We start from the raw sequence: 20,446 nt of genomic DNA on the forward strand, positions 1-20,446 counted from the left end.
CTGTCAATTATCATGCGGTTGAATAACATCGGTCATTGAAAGGTGACATCGGTGAATGGTGGGACCTTTTATTGCAACAAAACAGTTTGAGGTTTGAGTGAGACGAGTGAGAAAACCGATAAAATATCAACTCTTTCGTGCACCGTACCGTTCGATGATGCTAGCGTTGGTAGCTTTTGTACAGAGCTTCATCAAATTACACGCTCACACAGTAAAGTGAATGTAGCAAAATTTCAAGAAAACAACAATCTGCAAAAAAGAGTTCCGTTCTACGTTCAGTACGATTGATGTGTAATAAGAAAATAACAATCATGTGGTAACTATTCAAACTATCAGACTTTTAATTGTGTTTTTTTCTTAACGTTTTTCTTGAAACATTTTAAAAGTTTTCATTCTACAATTTGTGGTAAGTATGCAATACATTTGGAAGCTAGAAAGAACGACAATGGTAGAGCTTGATTTTACTAGTCTTATTCCTAACTTTTATTGCTTTATTAACTTATTTTATTACATTAAATATTTTGATTTAATTTTAAACTTCTAATAAAACAATGACTTAATTATGTAACAATATGCTACAATAACAGATTGGAATTAATTGTTTTAAGCATAGATTTACAATCCGCATTTAAAAAAATACGAAATTTTAAATCAAACAATTATCTTGTAACATGTACACACTCAAAAGTAAATTAGACATTTGCTTTACTTACAAATTTGCTACACACATTTACAGTCGTTGCCGCTAAATTAAAATATTTTTTTGTCGCTTAAGCCCGGATTACTATTCCACTGAAATTGAACGTGAAATTTTGCGGTTTTCTGCCAGATTCTATGAAATATTAATTAGAATATGGCTTGCAGTACACAAAAAAAGTAAAAGAAAGTATATGAAATTCTCCAACAATTGAGATTGTAAAACATATTGAATTAATTAATTAAATAGCAAAAACTATAATTTCACGTTCATTTTCACGCAAGGTCTAAAGTGATCTTAATGCAGCGGTCGGCAAAGTCCGGTCCGCGGGCCAAATGCCGCCCGCCATAACATTCAATCCGGGCCCGAAATGATTTACCTGATTTGGAAAGATGGGATTCGCAAATTAATGACTATCTTTTAGTATGACATCATTTCATACCGTCGTACTCTTTTTACTTTGATAGTCGTAATATGAATTGAAGGGCTTATCATTATGGTCGAACTCGAGGTTAAATTTCCTGTGTGTGTAACACACACACACACACACATTATTTCTTACATTTGCCGTCAAAGTCCTTTTTATAAGAAACCGGTTGGTGTGTTATCTGGTATATCATTATTTGTTGATAAAGCATTTTGAAGGCTGCTAAATATACGTTATTTTTCAGCCGTTAGGGCTTGTATGCCATCCCCAGAATATTTATTATAATTTTAGCGGCATGAGAGGAGGGGTATATCAAGATGGTATATCAAGAGGAGTATCAAGATTGTTCTTTATTTGTTGTTTTTGATTAATCATACTTTAACGCACTCTACTTTAACAAACTTGATGGAAGAGGAACGATAATTGCCGTTGCCTAGATAAAACAGTTGCTTTAATTTATTTCATGAGTATCCTGCTCAGTTATGCATACAATATGGCAAATTGTTCAAAAAATATCCAAGGAAACCATAATTTTAAGTCATTTTAACAATCGCTACGATCGTTCCCCAATTCGATCGAGTGTGGGAAAGTGGATGTTTCTGAAAAAAAATCTAGGAAAATAAAATTCCTAAGAAACAAAAATTACAAAAGTCAATAAAAATAAATTATTTTCATATTTCTTGCCCTCTACTTGAAAAGTTTGCCGACTGCTGCCTTAAATTTAGCGTGCAACGACTGTATATCCCTTTATACAAAGTGCTGTAACCGCAGGACTCCACACAGTATAACACGGAGCGCAACATAACAATTGACAGCTACCAAACGCTTCACAAAATGCTTTGAAAAGGAGGTAAAGCGTTTCATTAACTGTCGGTCATCGCAGTAGGCTGGTAGTTTTTCTACGAGCAATGAGCGGCCTACTAAGGATATGCAAAATATGATACCAGCAATGAAGCGTTTTCTGAAGCGTTTGGCAGCTGTCAGTTGTTATGTTGCGCTCCGTGTTATGCTCTGTGGAGTCCTGGCGTAAAGTAATGCGTTTTGCAATACTCACTCAATAAAAAAATATTGAAAGCCGTTTGAACCAAAAAATTGATTGATGAACATCAATTTTATGGAGTTGAACAAGTTTTTAGTAGGATTTTGAAACTCTCATTTAATTACGAAATGGTGATTGTCCTGAGAAAAAAATTTTTTTGGCTAAAAATGTCTCACTAAGATGCTGAAACAGAAACTTCATATTTTAAATAAAAGTCTAGAACAAGTCTTGTAAAATTTCCAAAACAAAAATGGTAATAACATCAAATCAATCGGTTAATAATTCTCCTAATATTTGTTTTATTTATTGAAAACACTTTCTCAAGAACACAAGACCCAACAATTTGTTATGTTGGAGAATGAGTTAAAAGTTTTAATTATAATTTTGACATTTTGCCCCTATTAATTGATAATTTTTTAATGTTTCATCAGGTTGTTTCCATGATGATCTTTCACAATACATTAGCCAATTTAACATCTTTTACCATTGTTTCGTGCAAATGCGGGTCGATGGTCGATTGGTCGATTTAGCAAACAAATTCTACTAATTGATTGATGAACAAGCCAGCGAAAGCCATCCACATTTGGAAACGATCCATTGGGTAAACACTTCGATCTATGCTTCTCAACCTATTGCTTCCTAACGTTTTCACCGTAATGTTTCTACAGCATGGGATTTATCATTCCCCTAGCCACCAACGCTTACACGCTCGGTCAACGGTGAAAACTTCGCGGAATGTCATTAATTATCGATGCAAACAAGGGCGCTTCCCTGCCTGTGTCCGGATTTCTCCGCATCCGAGCACGAAGAAACCCCGAGGCACGAGAAATAAAGAGAAAAGGTATGACTATTCCATTTTTCGTGCAAAGTTTCTGGCGAACACGAATGGAAGGGTTCAATAGCCAGCAAAAGATCTTAGCAAGCCGTTACAAACCAAAAAAATACAGAAATAGAAAGGGAAAGACAGAGAGAAAGAGACGGAAAGAAAGATCGTCCTTACCGCACATATAGAACCCTTACGCTGTCGTTAGTGAATAGTGGATTGTTCGACCGGGTGGCATGAATAAGCAAACGATGCACATTCCAAGGATTCCATTCTCGTTCGAACTGTACTCCAGGTTGCTTCTGCTCGTGCAGATTCCGAATCCTCCCCACTTTAACATCGCTCTACCTCTCTCTCTGGCACCCTCTTGCACACGTCATAAAAAAACGCAAAAGAATCACCATTTACTAGACGATTTGTTACGGCTGCTTAGTGCTTCCTTCCCATATCCTCCCTTTTTCCCCGAACAACAACAATGTGGTGCAACATCAGGAATGTGTCCCTTTTTTCTCCATGCATTGCAGAAAGGGGTTGTATAGTATCGGGACGCACTAATTTTTATATCCAACATCTACCAAAAGGGTCTTCGACGAATTCGACGACGACCCACTCATTCTATGTCCTGTGAGGGATGCACAGTTGAAAGTAACGTAAGAAAAATTCCTGACTTCTTCACATTTAGTAGCTTCGGAGTCCTCTGCGCGTGGGGGGGGGGGGGGGCGTTGGGGATATTTCCCCCAAACTGTTTCTTAGGATCCCTTCATCCGCCATTGACCACACCACACACTGACCGTACGGAACCGAATGAGGATAAACGATGGTAGATCATAAAAATATCACCCAACTAGGGCCACCATTTTCACGAAACATATCCGATTTGTCGGAAAATTTCAAGCTGGCGTGAGGGGTTTCGGAAAGGGCCGCCGGCCCCACCTAAAATCCCAACTAAAAAGGCAAAGGGATCCGATTTATCAACCAAGCGATCGAAATGGTTCAATAAAAATAAACGAAGCGATAACGATAAAGCTTGGAACCGTCGCTACTTCTCCCCTCCATTTCGGTTGACCAGTGGCCGTTCCTTGATGGACGGGCTGGATAATCAGTGCCACACAAATTTCAAGATGCAGCATTCACGGACACTTGCGTTGCCTCAAGCGCACGTTGAACCATAATGGTTTTGGTTTCTTTTCCTCTTCTTTTCTCTCTCTCCCTCTCTGTGCCTTTTAAAAGCCCCGGGAAAATGAATAGACCAAACCAAAGTCAAGATGTTACACATAGACCACCGTTTGCGATGTGATCTGCTCGAACCATTTCACTCCTCACCGGGGGCTCGTATCGTTATCACATTAGGATGACTTTCTGCTTTATACTTTTTGGCTGGGTGAAAGTGATAAAAACGGTAATGGATGTGAGTGCGTTTTATGGGGCCGGACCGACCCGATGGCGGTGGCTAGCTTTGGTGCCCTGGTGTTTTATCTTTATTTTATATTTGGCTTTTTTAAGCCGGACCTTTGCAGCGAGTTTCGCAAACGATAATAATCATTACTGTGACCAGTGTCATTTGGGGGAAATGAATTCGTGCACTTCATTTACAGCACAGTTGATGCACGGTAATTTGGGTGTTTAAATAGCCATTTGTGTTTGAGTAGAGATGGAGAGCCGAGGATTAAAAGAAATTAAAGGCAAACGTGTTGCAATATGTGTGACTGTGTATGTCACTCGATTAAAAATGCATTTACATGAGTAGTTTAAAGATATTTTTATGTAAAAGTTATTTTTGGAATGCATTGTCATGAGTCGAATCGAATCGAACTCAAAATAGAATAAGCCTGAGTGATTCAGATGTGTGAAGCGGGATTAATTTTAAGGGATTAAGTGAATCTTCGCATCTGAATCCTAAAAACCCAATTTTATCAATATTCAAAGAAACTTAAATCTCTAAAGATTCTCATTCGAGGATCTCTCATCCGAAGATCACAGTGAGTGGACAGTAGGTGCAAAAACTATTCTTCTAGCTGAATATTTTACAGCAAAAATTGAATTATGACCGCAATAGGCATGGGTCGGTAAAAGTAATGTTGTGGTGTAATAAAGGGACACACAATACACACATTTGTTGTTAGCAATAAAGACTCTCAATTTGATATCTGTTGTTAGTTGTTTAATGGAACTTGACCACGTGGCCCGAAAATGCAATAACGATTCTATAAAAAATGGATAATAAATTATTTTTCATGGTTCTATCTTCAACCGCACTCTAACCGTGATGGCAAAAAAAGTAAAGAAACTTCAGTTAGAAGCGTGCGCGATCAAATAACTGCACCACGTAGTGTTAAAAACGGACTCCATGCGGCCGTTTGTGCACTTCGTAATAACCTGTACTGGCATCTACAACATCTTGACACTATTAGACAACAATCAGAGCATCACAAGAAAGTCCGGGAATGACCGAAAAATCTGAGTGACAAGAAGCTCCAAATAATGCTGAAAATGAATACCGAAGGAAAAGTCGCTACATCGATGCGTTCGCTTGGCCGGGAGATCGATGCAACTGTCCAAAAAGTGAAATTTGGCACAACCACCATTGTCGGCCGAGGCCTGTCTGAACCACTAGTGGGCTTGGCTTTCAGTGACGCATTGGTTATCCATAGTAGTATAGTCAGTCCTACCATATGGAGACACGGTCCATTCGGGGTGTGAAGGTGTGGGACGCATCTACTGTGCAACGTAACGGGTTAGGTTTAGTTTCGTTAAATTAGATTAGTTCGTTAAGTTACGTAAAGTTAGGTCGGGTTAAGTCACAACCCTGTATCCATGAATAAATGAATTTTTTCTTGATCGAACTACCAAACTGATCGGTTTAACTTTGCTCCTCCACTACCATCATAACATGGTGATCCTGCCAGTCTACACACGAAAAAGTATACATAATTGGTTTCAATTGCGTGTAATGCAAGAGAAGTGAAAATAGCAGAAAAAAATCCGACGATTCGGGACACTGCAATTACAAGTGATAACGCAGTGAAGCGGAAATCAGAAGCTTGGTTTAACTCTGCTCCTCCACTACCTTCATAACAGGGGCTTGAGCCCATGACAGGCTGTTGTTAAGTCGATCGAGTTGACGACTATACCACGAGACAGGCAAACAGTAATATAGTACCTGGAATTCATGAACAAACATATCAGGAAGCAGAACTTGCACCCATTGGCTTCACATCTGCTAACGCCTAAACTCAATGCGATCATTTCAGGTGAATTTTGGTAGAATTTCGAAGTGACACCCTAGTCCGCAAACTGGTGCAACATCCCCCAGCTGCGTGTCCCATCGAAATGTTCTGAACCAACATGATGCAAAAGCTCTACTCCAACAATTTTGTCGCGCAAACTGAGGAAGAATTAATAACATTCAAAGGTAGATCATAAAATCATACTTTTTAACATACGAATAATCTATTACCACCCAGATTCGTGATTATGAATTTCTTAATATTCAAAATAATAAGAGGTTAATGACTACTTGGAATTTCATGAATCTTAATAGTCTTAGTCAAATATTGAGATTCTTGTTTGTTGGGAGATTTATGATTTTTTTTACAGATTTATGAATCTTTAGAGATACATGCTTCTTTGCAGATTTGATTTGAAATGGGATTAATGCACCTCTGAAAATTCATGTGCATGAATACAATTGTGGAAACCCATACTTTGTTATGCGATCTCGAAGCGCATAAATGCAATTATGAATTGGTAAATATCTAGTAATGATTGATACACAACACAACAAAGTTAGAATAATAGGATTAGGATTCCATAGTTTGAAATAAGGTTCTCCAGATCTCCAGAGTTAATGTAGGCATAAATGTAGATAAATTAAAAACACGCTTTTGCAGATCAAATTGGGCCTGACAAAGAAGTAAAAGAACGTTATGTTGTTTCACATTAAAATACATCGTGAACTGCCAACCGTTTGATGCTCTTCATTTGTATGATATTGTTATGAGAAATGCCTTTCAAAAAAGGGAACAGAATTGTCGCACACTGCCATGAGTGTCTGGGTCCCACGCGGTGCGAAATTCGCACACTTACCGTGATTTGTATTTACCCTGCAACTCTTCCTACTGTCGAATGTTTATTTTACCTTACCCCTCTAGCCAAGCGCTAACTCATTTCGTCCGATTCACACACTCGCCCTGCTTATTATTACACGGACCGATGTCCACAGGACACTGTAGCCCCGTTTCGAATTTCGGATGAAAGATCGCACCACGAACCACGATGCATCAATGACAATTGAACAATTCGATATTTACTTACGATAGTCACTTCGCCCGCCGCTCAGGAACGGCGTGGGATGCCTTTTTTGATGCGCCCTTTCTACCATCGCAGTTGGCTTCGGGGTGTTGGTCAGCCCTTGTTTGTTTACCAGCTTCGACAAGTGACAGACACACCAGCTCATCGCCATCGGCTGACATGACCGGGGTCGTAAAAATAAAAGATCAACGCAGCGCACCAAAGCCACCAAAGGTAAATAAATATAAAATCCCGGACTAGTTTTGTGGCGCAGTGATGAATTTATTGTTTGTATCAGCTTTACTGTGTCTGCTCGGTGGCGGAGGTTTTTGGGATAGGGGACAGGGGCGGTCGATTGGATTGTCCGCCGGGTACACAATTTCCAGCATTATCCCACCGTCGCCTTGTACGGTGGGTTGTCGCCTTGTACCAACGGTTCGTCGTTGCGCTGGGTCCCACTTTGGCTTGGCCTTATTAAAAGGTCACGTGTTTTCGGACGGGACAATCGTTTGATGTCAACTGATTTGTAGCCCGAAGGCAGACAACACAGCACCAGCCGAAATGGTTGGCAATAAAACACAGACGCAAAGCTGCAAAAACTGCCGGATGTTGGATGAAGTGTTCTATTTTTTATTTGAATCAATTGTGGAAATTGCTCGCAGATTCAATGATTTCAATTAAACATTCGCCGAAATGTTTTTAGAAAGTTATGGCAAACGATAGAGCGGTGTTTATATGAGTAAAATGAGGATAAATTCATAAAATGTTAGTATAATTTGTATGCTACATTCTTGGACAACTTTAAATATGATATGATATGATATTAGTCATTAGTCATTAGATATGTCATTAGTATGATATAAAAAAAACACTTTATATGATTTACGCCTCGTTAATGCTCGTACAAGAGGCTAGTTATGGAACAATCAGTTGAATACCATACATTATCGGGAAGTTTAAAATTAAAAATTAAAAAAAAAATGTTACGAACCGAGCATCTCCGGCATGTCACGCGAAGGATTGGTCCTTAGCAATAGACGCAGAAACGGAGAAGAAACAAACAGCGAACTTTTCGACAAAGTCTTTGACACTTTGCTTACTAAACAGTCCTTCCCGCTAGTTGCTTCTGATCTAAAGGTCGGGAAGCCTATGCAATCGTAAGAGGGTGTTTAGCTAGGAAATTCAGGGGCTTTGTATTAAAGGTGTTAACTCCAAGAACTTCTGCGTTTGAATTAGAGATGGGTAAAGTAGGCAAAAATCCGGAGTCGACTCTGATTCGACTCCGATAAATTCGGAATCGACTCCGGAAGGTAGGTGCGCGCTGCAATATCCGGAGTCGTTCGGAATCGTCCGAAAAGGCCCTGAGTCCTCCGGAATCGCCCGGAGTCGCCCGGAGTCGGAGTCGTCCGGAGTCGTTCGGAGTCGTTCGGAGTCGTTCGGAGTCGTCACGAGTCGTCCGGAGTCGTCCGGAGTCGTTCGGAGTCGTTCGGAGTCGTTCGGAGTCGTTCAACGACTCCAGACGATTCCGACTCCAGCGACTCCGGACGACTCCGGACGACTCCGGACGACTCGTGACGACTCCGAACGACTCCAACTCCGGGCGAATCTAGTGGTCCCATTTTGTCGGAGTCGGAATCGAACTAACAATAGCCGGAGTCGGATCGCAGTCGTGGGTGCGCTCCATATAGCACATCACTAGTTTGAATCTCTATTTATTGAAATCAAAGCCTACTATTATACCAAATTTTACCCTTGCACGTTTACCCGATTATCCGCACGGACTGGATTGTTAGGATTTCCAAAAAAAATCTTACTCAAAAATCTTACGTGGAAGAATTTGTAAGGATAAAATAATGGTTACTTGGTTTCGGATAAGCAAATTGGTAAAGAAAAACATTTATATTCGCATGCGCAACAATTACATTTAACCGTTAATATTTCAATTGGTTTGCTACAATTCTCAAACATACAAATTACTGCAGAGCTATAAGAACCGGCTAAATTTTTATGTTTTTGTGTTCTAAAAACCTAGGAGGTAAACGAATAAAACGACCTCCATTCCGGCATTCCTTTTTCTACATCACAAATATCTTGATTACACACTGCCAGACTTATACACGTCGGAAATATAGAAAACCATCATAATACAACCATAACTACGAGAGCTGCATACAAACGACCTACATTAAAGCCTTTTGCCCCGGAATCTTTTCCCACTTTTCAATATCGCTTTCGCCAGACCAGCTCCGATCGGTCCTATGACAATGCGCAACAGCCTACTACCGCTACCGTCGCAAAACATAAGAAAACACAACTTTAACACAAAGCTGATACCTCGCACAAATAGCTCACGCTACGCAGAACCAACCCAATCGTGATGGCATAATTGTGTCAGGGCGAAACTGCAGCACATCAAAAATTATGCACCACCATCGGCCGTCGTGTAAGGGTGCGCCCAGCTCGGTTCCAATTGTCTGCACGTGTTACCACCGAAAAATCGTAAAATTTCCCTCCGTTCAACCTAGCCGTGCCGTGCTTTCTTTCTACCAACGTCGGTCTGCCTCAAATGTGGACGCACACACACACACAGCATCGCCGAATCAGCATCGCCATTCGCAACGCTTGCCCCGATGTCAAACCCTCCGACAAGTGACACCATCCGTTACCAGGGGTTACGCAAGGATATGGAAGCGAATTGGCTAAACAAAAAAAAAGCATACACCCCTCCTCCGTTACCAGGGGGTTCTTGGATTTGCCAGCAGGGGAGAGAATAGCGGAAACAAAACATCCAAACCAAACCTCACCACCAGTGCTTGCCTTCTCTTTCTCTCTCAAGCGCGCGCGGGCACACACACTTTCATTCGAAAAGCGCTTTCTTCGTTTGAGCACCATCAGAAGGTCCTGCGGTCCTCTAGCGCAATCGAAGCGCGTCACCTGTTCCGAGCCGTGACAAATTTGGAATTTTGCGTATCATCCCGTTCCTGTCCGCCTCCCCAGTGGTGGTAAACGGAATGATTCTTACCTTTTTTTTCCTGCTTTCATCTGTCTTGTTCGTTTCGCTTTGCTACAGATCTCCATCCGGAGGACCTAGACGAACGGTGCCACACTCCCCAACCGGTGAAGTAAGCGAATTTATTGACATAGAACGCGACGTGTCCAATAAAATTTCCAAACTGATGTGACTTTTTGCAACGCAGCCCAAATGAGGGCATGAAGAGAGAGAGAGAGAGGATGGAGGCGCCCGGGTGCGCGTGGTTCAGCATTTTAAGACCGACACTAAAAAGCAAACACCTCGTCCATTCAGAGCAAAGCAATGGTAGTGTGGGCTACGTTCAACGAACGGCAATACAGTGGACAGCACAGGTAGAAGAAGCCAAAGGGTGTCTCGTTTGATCGGTACACCAGCGCCCCCCGTAAAGAACTCGCGCGCTGCCCAAATGATGTCGTCGTAAACGGGTCAACTAGTCTAATGCTGCATAACATTACGGAGAAATTTGTACCCCTAGCACATAAAGCACCATAAAAGCGTAACCCTCTGATCTGATCCTGAGCGAAGCTGTGCGGCCAGCAGTAGCTGTGCTATTTGGACCAAACTTCTTCGAACCCTTCGCACACGTGCACCGAGCAAAGAGACCGCTGTACATCCTTCCCCAACCGTAAACCGCTCGCATAAAATCCCAAACCGTCCGCCTCTCGCAAAGCCATACGTCAACCATCAAAGTGAGGCGCGAAAAAATACACTCCTTACACGAATTGGGTACGGTAAATTTTATGCTACTCAAATAACCATTCGGAACGATTACGCCACGGCAGATGATGGACCATTTCCATTACTCCGGGGTACAGAAAGGGAAGGGGGCGATGGGTCGAAGTGTTCTTTCCGGTCCTTCTTCTTGTCCTGTTTTGGGGGAAAACGTTCACGACACACGGGACACATTCAGGTTTACGCGCTGTAAATACCGTGACGGTGATGGACCATTTAAAAATGCCATTCTTGGATGGTTTCAACCTCTACACTCGTCACATGGGGGTTGCTGTGTGATCGTGTTGGCTTGCACCCTCACCCTACAGACGCTTGTTTCTGGAGCGAACAAGTGTTAAATGGATGGTTTTAGCTCGAGCGGGCCCCGGTTGCTCAGTGACATCGATATGGCGCTAATCGATGGAACTAATTTCAATTACTGATACAATTTTCCACCACAATTCGATTCGCACGGTTCGTGTTTTGTTGACAACGAACACTTGCACTGCTTTGTCCGGATTACCGAAGGTATGGGTATGGGTTTGATTTGTAATTGGCATCATTCGGATAGTTCAATTAAATTTATATTGTTAAAAATATAATATCTTGTACAAACGATCGAAACATGTCAAATGAGTTCTAGTTATTCTTCTTTTTTTCACGCAACAATTTTAGCCGATCTAGGTAAGCCTGTCGTTGGATTGGGTATGTATGATTACAACTTAGCTAAGAGCTCAACATCATAAATATTTTTAGGTGATCCGCGTTTTGATGCAATTTATTTCCATGCCGGTGTATACAAAGCTTTCGAGATTTTTTGTTTGAATACGCAGCCAGATAACCAGTTCTTGTTACGGGGGGCTTGACCCATATGAGGCTTGAACCCACGACGGACATGTTGTTAAGGCGTGCGCGTTACCAACTGTATCACGAAGCTACCCCACTGTAGAGTATCTTGTTTGAAATTATTTTTACAATCAATTGTTAATCTATAAAATATATATGATCTATTATATCATTGATATCCCAGGGTAAATACAGTCAGTCCAAAAAGTATTCGTCTAGCTGAATATTTTTCAGAAAAAGGCGAATTATGGCCGCAAAAGGCATGGGGTGGTAAAAGTAATCACGGGGTTTGATAAATGAACTATCAATACACACGTACTGCTAAAAATAAGCTTTAAAATAGTGCAATAACAACTAAATTATTTAAAAAACTAAAAAAAGTCATTTGATTGGTGCGCAAAAAGTATTCGTCTATCAGACTTTTGGCGTAATATGCGTATGAAAACAAAGGTTATGGAATCAAAAAATGTCCTGATCTTGTTTCTTATTGCATTTATGACTATTGATGACTACTTGCGCAACGCAAGAACTCATTTTAACCTTTTAAAAGGCGTATTTTTGATCCACTCCAGGCGTATCCACATCCTACAAGACTTGTTCCAATTATTCTCTGGTAGAAAAATGGCATTTCCGGACTACGTGGCCAAGTTCCATTGAAAAAATGGCAACTGATATCATGTTGAGAGTCTACTAATTCATTTTCATCAGTTTGGTGTCAGCTGGTTTAGTGCTTCGGGCAAATGACAATGCTCTGTATGTTCTCCAGCTCGACTGTTCTTGAAACATGTGATACATTTTAAGTAAAATTTTTCAGAACTGGGACTCAAAGTACTTAAAAACTGCATGAATATGTTTCCCCATCTCGTCTCCTATCAATTTGAATCATTTTTCTAGCGCACCTTTCCTCACGGAGTCCTAGTATCATGACATCATGGTGCTACCGTTACACGAGATTTTGCTGCTGCATCATAGTAGACTGTTTTCGCTATGGTAGACGTCGGCTTTATGACCTTGGCGATTTAAACATGTTTTAATATGTTAGTAGAGCCTAATTTGAAATAAATTCCTGAATTATTTGATGCACCTTAACAGATTTGGCCACTTTCTGTGTACGGTATTATTCAAACAAAACATGTTTGTAACAACTCACTCATTCAAGCTATTACATGACCAGCTACGATGAAATGCAGCATGGCCCATCAACCAAATGTGACCCATCTCTTTTCCTGATCTTATTGGCCATCACAAAATGCACTGATTCGTTGGCAAAATTTAATTTTTTGGACATTAAACCGCTTCTTTCGTTAGATTAACCGTCAAGGATGGCTCCTTACATGGCAGTTTGTCACACAATTAGTGTCAGAAAAATGGCCAAACTCTGATCAAATGAAGGAACGAGGCCTCCCATACATTTTGTAACCTTCAAAAATGGGTAGGATAGGTTATGCATAGGATTAAGATACGATTTTCGCCATCATGCTCCAATCATTTAACTCCCCCGTCTTTAGTGCCTCTCTGACCGCTTGAAGTGCAATTGAAACAACAGAAATGCATTAATTTAGAAGGAAGTCACCAGTAGATTGATAATAATAAATTTAATTCACGTCTACGTAGTGTTAGTCCAGCGTAAATAATTAAAAAGCTAGATGGACGAATACTTTTTGCGCGCCCATCAAACGACTTTTTTTAGTTGTTTATGTATTTTGGATGCTATTGCACTATTTAAATGCTTATTTTTTAGCAAAACGTGTGTATTGATGGTCCCTTTATCAAACCTCATCATTACTTTTATCGCCCCATACGTATTGCGGCCATAATTCGCCTTTTTCTGGAAAATATTCAGCTAGGCGAATACTTTTTGGACTGACTGTATATCAGGAGGTGTTGGAATTTTTAGTAATGCAGATTGCTAGACAATGACATCCTTGGCACGATCCTCTACCGGTCCCTCCAATTTCTTGGCTTCGCGGACGACATCGACATCATCGGCAGGACAACAGCGAAGGTGTGTGAGGCGTACACCTGACTCAAACGCCAAGCAGCAAGAATTGGATTGAGAACCAATGTGACGAAGACGAAGTACCTGTTTGCCGGAGAGTCAGACCATCTGGGAAGCAGTGTATTAGTTGACGGTGACAATCTCGAGATAGTAAAGGAGTTCTTCTTTCTTGGGACGGTTGTTACTTCGGACAATGACATCAGCAGCGAAATCCGGAGACGTATTGTCCAGGGGAATCGTGCATACTATGCGCTTCATGGACTGCTGAGATCCAGAAGACTTCGAGCCCGCACGAAATGTGAGATATATCGCACATTGATTCGCCCGGTGGTCCTCTACGGACACGAGTCCTGGACCATCCGAGCGGGCGAAGGTCTGGGCGTGTTTGAGCGACGCATCCTAAGGACCTTCTTTGGCGATTAGTTCGAGCTTGGAGCGTGGAGGAGACGACGAACCGATCATCCTGACGGTGGCGAAGGCTGGCAGGATACGATGGCTGGGGCACGTCATGAGGATGCCGGACTCATACCCCATTAAGAAGGTGTTCGACAGCGATCCCCATTTCGGCATAAGGCGCAGGGGAGCACAGCGAACTCGATGGCTGGACCAGGAGAAGCGAGACCTGACGGAGATCGGGTGTCTACATGGATGGGAGACTGCAGCCAGGGACCGAGTATCCTGGAGAATTACTGTTGAGCGGGCCATGTCACACCGACATGCTCTATCGTGAGCAGGCCAACAAGGGAGGGAGAGAGAGAGAGAGAGAGAGAGAGAGAGAGAGAGAGAGAGAGAGAGAGAGAGAGATAGAGAGAGAGAGAGAGAGAGAATTGTTAAGAAATTTAATATTATTATTTTCCATAAATTGTGGCTAAAATCCACTGCTGTATCTGTGTATCTTTCCAGAAACAACGATTTTACTGTTAATTAAAGCAAATTCAAAATAATAAAAAACAACTTCCGGTTTTTTTTAGTATGACTATTCTACTACATTTTGGTAGTTGTTTAGACTTCTAGAGAAATAAGTCTGTTTTTGTGCATTTAATAGCGCTATTGTAGAAAAAAAGAATACGATTTCAAAACATACTGATTCAATTCAAATCAATTGTATTTATAATAGTGTCTTTATAATAGTAGGTAATAATTTGTAATAGTAGCGTGCAATATCAAAGATTTTGTAGCATGATAATCATTCACATCGTAAAGAAATACTTAACTTTGCTTTTGAAATCCTACAGTCCCAAATGATGGTGTTGTATTTCTTTATAGAACCGTGGATGTGTCACTAGCAGTAAAAACGGATTTAGTTTGCTCCACGCGACCTCCACAGCCATTTGCTCGATCGAACGATCGAAACGGGTTGGCTGCGTTGCATTAAACTAATCAGAAACAATGCCGCAACCACGCGTACGATCAACGATCAATCGACATGTTGAAAACGTATCAGGTTTAGCAAGTAAGAATAAAAAACATGTTTCAATTAGGTATAAAAAGGACAAAAATAGCGTAATAAAATCAATGTTAAGCATCAGATCTACCATTTAGCTTAGCCGCAGCCGAAGTCAGCTTCATGTGATACAACATTTATCGTCTTTTTCTTATTACAACGGGACCATCGACATTTTAAACGTCATTTAAAGGTTTCAATAACTCAATTGATTTTAATTTTATTTTGTAAATGTGTTTTAATTTTCCACAATCACTATCAGTACTATCACCACTATTACACTAATCCTTAAGTGCACTCTATCAAAACGCAAACTTCCATGCGTTCACTTCAAAGACAGTATCGAAAAAGACATGTCTCTGCCGTTTAACTATGTTGTATTGTTTGAGCCTTCAAGTCGTATCAAAACCGGTCACTGGACGCACCTAACCATGGTTCAATTGCACGAAATTGCATAGTCATATTCTACATTTCAGCAACAAATAGAAGAGAAAAAAACTAAGCCAAAACCTCACGCCATTTTGCGATGAATCGTGGACCGTGTGCAGTTGCACCGTTCATGTTCTCACCGTATGGCGCCTTTCGCGCAAAAGTCTCCGTTTGTGTCGCTGCTGTCGTGCAGGAAGTGGTGGCCGTAGCTGTTCAACGTCTGTGTAGCCCGCTGGAGGCTGGTAAGCATCCCCGTCGCGTCGGTTAGAACATTTGTGCTCGGTGATGGCCCTTCTCGTCAGCCTGTCGGGAGGATTAGAAGATAATACGCTGATGTTTGATTACTGTGCAATACAACGTTTGCGATGGAACATCGTATTGGTTTGGGGAAGGACTTTAGGATGGCTTCATGTTTGTCCTAAGGTGTACTGAGTGTTTTCGAAAGCAAGGGGTTTTTTGCAAGCATTTTCAATAAGTTTGCATGATCGAAAAATAACCAAATAAGTTCACATAAATTATACAAAATAAAGCATAAACTAGGAGTTTGTTAATCGAAGCTTTATTATGAATATTGAATAGAAGTATAGTTAAATATTCCAAACTACCTTTTCCGTATTCAAATTAAATATAAACAAATGATATTACTCACACACATACTGCAATTCACGTTTAATATCAACATTTACCGTACAAAATTGCAATAAACACCAACAGAAGGCACTTGCTCAACTAGAAAACAAAGCTACGATTCACCTTCAAATTTGTTCGATGACCCAATCTGTACTGAAACCCATCTCCCGTTTCAATGTGCAACTTCATACGCACCTTTCCTTTATCATGGCTCAGAGCCACAGGTCCTAGGGATAAACAATTTTTATTCAACTCGATCCACCCTTACCTAAGCACAGGGGCTCCAACCGTCATACCTGCTGTGCCTATGTTTTTATCCTCTTTATTCCCTCCCACTGATACTCGCCATCCCTTCCAGTGACAGGACTCAACTCGTTGCTAACTCAGCGAGTGTGTAAAACGCGCAACCGAATCTCAACTCGTGTGCCCGTAGCTCTTAACAAGAAATGGAACAACCTTTTCCCAATAAAAATGTGCAGAATGTAAAAAGAAGCTTACTCCTGGTCACCCTCGTACATTGGCAGCAACATCGTGCTTGTTGAGTGTGTAGACAACGGCAGCCAAACACCGGAACCGGAACAAGTAGAAATTATTCCCGGATAATCCCTATGTGCCCGCACACGTCGAACGAGACGAGACGAGCCTACCTTCGTACCGTTCTTAACAATATGCTCATGTCAGCCGGTTGTTGTTGCTCTGCGCCCAGTTGTTTACGTTTGCTGATGCTATTTTTATGCACACTTCACTTGACAGGAGGACTTCCTTTGCCGAGGGTCCGAGATAGATTGGCAAAGCTTTTTCGAGTAAAACGCAACAAAACGAACGAATAAACGAACGAACAGCACGGTACACGGTTTGGCATCGGATGAATGAGCGAGCGGACTGGACAAGTGCTGGTACGGATCGGGTTAGAAGTGCATGTGATATGCTTGCTTGTTGAGATCAGCACATGAGATGGCATTGCATCTCAGCGTGGACGATGGTTTAGATCAAGGGAAGAATCTGGCTCCTACGATGGACATACATGTAGAATCTGGTAACGAGGTTGTTGACGTACACTCTACCCATTTTGAATAAAATCAAAGTGTTGGTCTTGTGTGCAGTTGAAATTTATTGTTTCACTTTTTTTACTTCTAGACTACAAAACAAATCGCAGCCATGATATTTTTTTTTATTTGACGTTTATATTTCGTCAGAGCATTTAAATGATATTTGTCTGAAACCAGCAATTTACTACATTAAACCAGCTATTTACTCGTTTAGGACAATTTTTCATCAAAATAGCTCAAGCTACAAACACTTAGATGTATAAAGCACTTCAATCGGGAACATCCATGTTTTCCTCGTTATAACAACGAAATGAGTGAAAATAAAGTAAAACAAAATGTTTCCATACAACATGTTTCTCGTTTAAATTAATAGTTTTAACTTGGAAAAATTGTACAATGGTAATTGAAAAGTCTAAAATTAAAGATGAAGATGACACTGCAACACAACACGACGCTACTACAAGTGTTAAGATTTAAATTAAGATTACAAACGCAATGATGTGCCCAGTGCTGCAAAATGTCATGAGCATCACGAGATTTTCACCAACGAAAACAATGAACATATCCGTGGTCCAAGCTCAAGCTCATTGCTGATACTCATTGAAGGTGCGTCATGACATGTCGAACGTGACATGCGAATGCTTGAGTCTAACGCGATACTCTGACTGACAAGTTGAGCTTAATGCCGTAGCAAGTATAAATCATGACTTTCCCTGGCTATGAACATGAACCAACACTGCTGATTGAAACGAATTTCAAATCAGCTCACGTACACAACTGTGATGATCAGAGGTGAGACTCAAACAGTTGGTGGACTGACTAAATGCCCAAATGCTTGGTGACATTTTTTGTAGCACCCAACTATTGGTCACTCACGTGGTCATGACATTTTCTCCCTATGATAATCACGACATTCTTAGGACATACTTGGCATGTGGTCCCAAACAACCAAATGAGCATGCTTTCTCGCTATGACTGCTTTGATGGTCTGTTGGATAGAATGATTAAGCGTTTGAGAAAGAAAGTATGCTCATTACGTTGCTTGGGACCACTCGCACGCACTACAAACCTCCCATGACCATCGCGATGATCACCAACAGGAAATATCCCGACCAAGTGACTGACCAATAGTTGGTTGCACACGATGTCACCAAGCATGTGATGGTCGCACCAACTGTTTGAGTCTCACCTCTGATCATCACAGCAGAGCTCGTGACACTGAAATGATTTTGTTTCAGCTAAAATTTGTCAAGACTAAGTCAGTGACATTTTGCAGAACTGATCACAGTAAAAAAGACATGACATGACATGACTGATTGACCAAAGAATAGTCGCAAAATGTCATGAAGCTTGTATTGGTCACACCAATCGTTTTGAGTATCAACTCTGAACGTGACACTGATATGGATTTTGTTTTAGTCAGATTTTTTATGATATTGACAGAGACATTTTGCAGCTCCAGATGCGTCTCTTCTAACTATTTATCAATTTTTACAAGGCCGGAAAGCGTTGTATTAACATATTAATTTGTACCTTTGTTGATTCATGGAACTAAAAAAATGTATAATTATAAAACTATACATTCATTGAAAATTTAACAAACTATTATCGTGCCTAATAAAATTGCCCTTAAATATCGCTGCATTTAAAAAGACCTATATACATTCAAGCATGGAATGGAAAATTTCCTAATTGACTCAATGATTAGAACTAAACCTGAAAAAAGTACTTAGCACAAACAATCAAATACAGTCTAACCATTGCACTCCAAAGATCATGTGTTTAAAACAATGCAATTTCAAACAGTTTTAGCAGCAAAAAAGCGCATTAGTTCTTTAACACAAATAAAAGATCACTAGCGGAACCCGATACGAAGTACATTGCCAGAACGATACAAACGGCTGCAATTATCATACAAGATGTGTGTTTTTTCAGCTTTTTATCGTTTTCCAGTATCCAGCATATTTCCGTTTATTAGTTCCGCGAGCGGCTGCTCATTTGACGTTGCAAAGTGCGAATACCTCAATGAATGCATGTTTGGGATGGTTCTAAATCTCGTTCGCTCTCTCTTTTTTGATTGGTTAGGGATTTTTCCCCAAGAACGAACCATTCTCGGCCAGTACCTAGCGTAGCGCATTTCATAAACAGACTCACCCGATCCGACGAGCACACAACTTACGTACGTACGGTACGTACGTACGGTACGTACGTACGGTACGTACGTACTTCACCGTAACGCCTTTTTGCTTTGAAATATTTCACATTCAGCTAAAAATCCATCCTGCTAAACGATGAATTTGCCCCTAGGACCGATCCACACAGGCTGGTGCTTTGGGGAACCGTCGAACCGTCGAGAGTCGCTGACCCATCGAGAAGGGTATCGTTGCATGTACTGCCGATAGAAGTAGTAAAACAAAAAACAGACAGGGATAAACACAGCACAAAAACCATACACACTTACCCGAAAAACCTGGGTTGAAACGTTTCCGGAAAATTAATTTTGCCCACTTTTTTCTTCATGCTAGTCCAATTTTTGACTCCTATGACCCTCGACTTTTGGCTGCTTGCAGCATCCCACGCAATACAGCAGCAAAAGATGGGACTCCTTTTTGTTGGTTTTTTGGTTTGCTTCACTCTTGTTCAAGTTGGCAGCAAATACTCTCCGTCATCATTCATCCGATGATCGTGCGTCGAGTGGCGGCGAGCGAACGAGCAAAAGGGTTGCCTTTTGCGGTGGCAATGCGAGGATCCACGCTTGGGCACAAAAAGAAACCCATAGCCAAAAGCCAAACTCAATCGTTCGCTTAGTGTGTTTCATGCACAGCCGCAACGCGTTCGAGTTTCGTTGCCGTTCATTCCCGTTTGGTCGTTCTTTTTGTTTATGCCGCAAACTGTTTTGCTATTTCAAATAGTCATCAAACCTAGCCACCAAGCCAGTACAATTGACGGATGTGTTTCGGATTGCTAATGACCACAAATGCATCCTGACGGGATTTGGAATACAGTTTAGGATTTTAAGATTATAATGCAA

This window comes from Anopheles merus, unplaced genomic scaffold, assembly GCF_017562075.2.
Source record: "Anopheles merus strain MAF unplaced genomic scaffold, AmerM5.1 LNR4000047, whole genome shotgun sequence".
Classification (NCBI taxonomy): Eukaryota; Metazoa; Arthropoda; class Insecta; order Diptera; family Culicidae; genus Anopheles; species Anopheles merus.